At 34.4% G+C, this 1,063-nt stretch overlaps 1 pseudogene; it reads right to left on the bottom strand.

Moving 5' to 3' along the window:
- Nucleotides 1-322: 322 nt before the first annotated feature.
- On the bottom strand, nt 323-1,057 carry LOC115029049 (annotated as a pseudogene).
- Between the last annotated feature and the right edge of the window lie 6 nt (nt 1,058-1,063).

The following is a 1,063-nucleotide window of genomic DNA, read 5'->3' as shown; positions in this document are numbered from 1 at the left end:
TATACAACTCCATTCTTTTAGCTTCTCCATCATGACATATTAAAAGTGAACAAGTAAAAACTTTTAATGAAAGATTTCCTTCATTGCTGCATTTTCAGTTTCTCTGAGCATAAACCCTGGGTCGCTCCTAAGATTAGAGGATTATTTAAATGTTTTCCCAACTTCCTCGCATATATAATAATTCTCTAGTGTGGAGCTTCAAGTGTTGCAAACAATACCGCTGGAATAAAGCACATGCCATAGTTTTTCCAGTGGACACTTTTTTCTGAATATAAATAACCAGGTATTTTTTTAGGTCTGAGATTTGGGTAAAGACCTTTCCTCATATATCACGTTCAGAAGGTTTTTATCCTGAATGCATTCTTTGTTGTATTTTAAGTGGTGAACCAACACTGAAGGATTTGAACATTTACTATATTTATAAGTTCCTTCTCCTATATGTAGTCTCTGATAAATTCTAAGATGATCTTTCTTGGAAACGGGTTTTTCTCATTCACTTCATTTGTGAAGGTGTCAACTGTGTGCATTCTCTGATAAGAGTTAATATTGTTTTTGGCTAAAGCATTTGTCACATTTATTATATTTGTAAGGCTTCTCTCCTGTATGAATTCTCTAATGAAGATGAGGATTGAATTTTTGGGTAAAGCACATGTCACATTCACATTTGTAAGGTGCTTTCTCCTGTATGAATTCTCTGATGTTTTCTAAGATCACCTTTATAGGTAAAGCATCTGTCACATTCACTACATTTGTAAGGTTTCTCTCCTGTATGAATTCTCTGGTGGATATTAAGACTGTCTTTTCGGGTAAAGAAACTGTCACATTCATTGCATTTGTAAGGTTTCTCTCCTGTATGAATTCTCTGATGAATTCTAAGACTGACTTTGTGGGAAAAGTATTTGTCACATTCACCACATTTGTAAGGCTTCTCCCCTTTATGAATTCTCTGGTGACTTCTAAGGTTGCTTTTGTAGCTAAAGCATTTTTCACATTCATTACATTTGTAAGGTTTCTCTCCTGTATGAATTCTCTGATGTCTTCTAAGATCACCAACTTGATTGAA

The sequence above is a fragment of the Mus caroli genome, unplaced genomic scaffold, assembly GCF_900094665.2.
Source record: "Mus caroli unplaced genomic scaffold, CAROLI_EIJ_v1.1 scaffold_10431_1, whole genome shotgun sequence".
NCBI lineage: Eukaryota > Metazoa > Chordata > Mammalia > Rodentia > Muridae > Mus > Mus caroli.
Note: the sequence above shows the minus strand (reverse complement) of the source record. Positions and strands in the feature narration are given on the sequence as shown.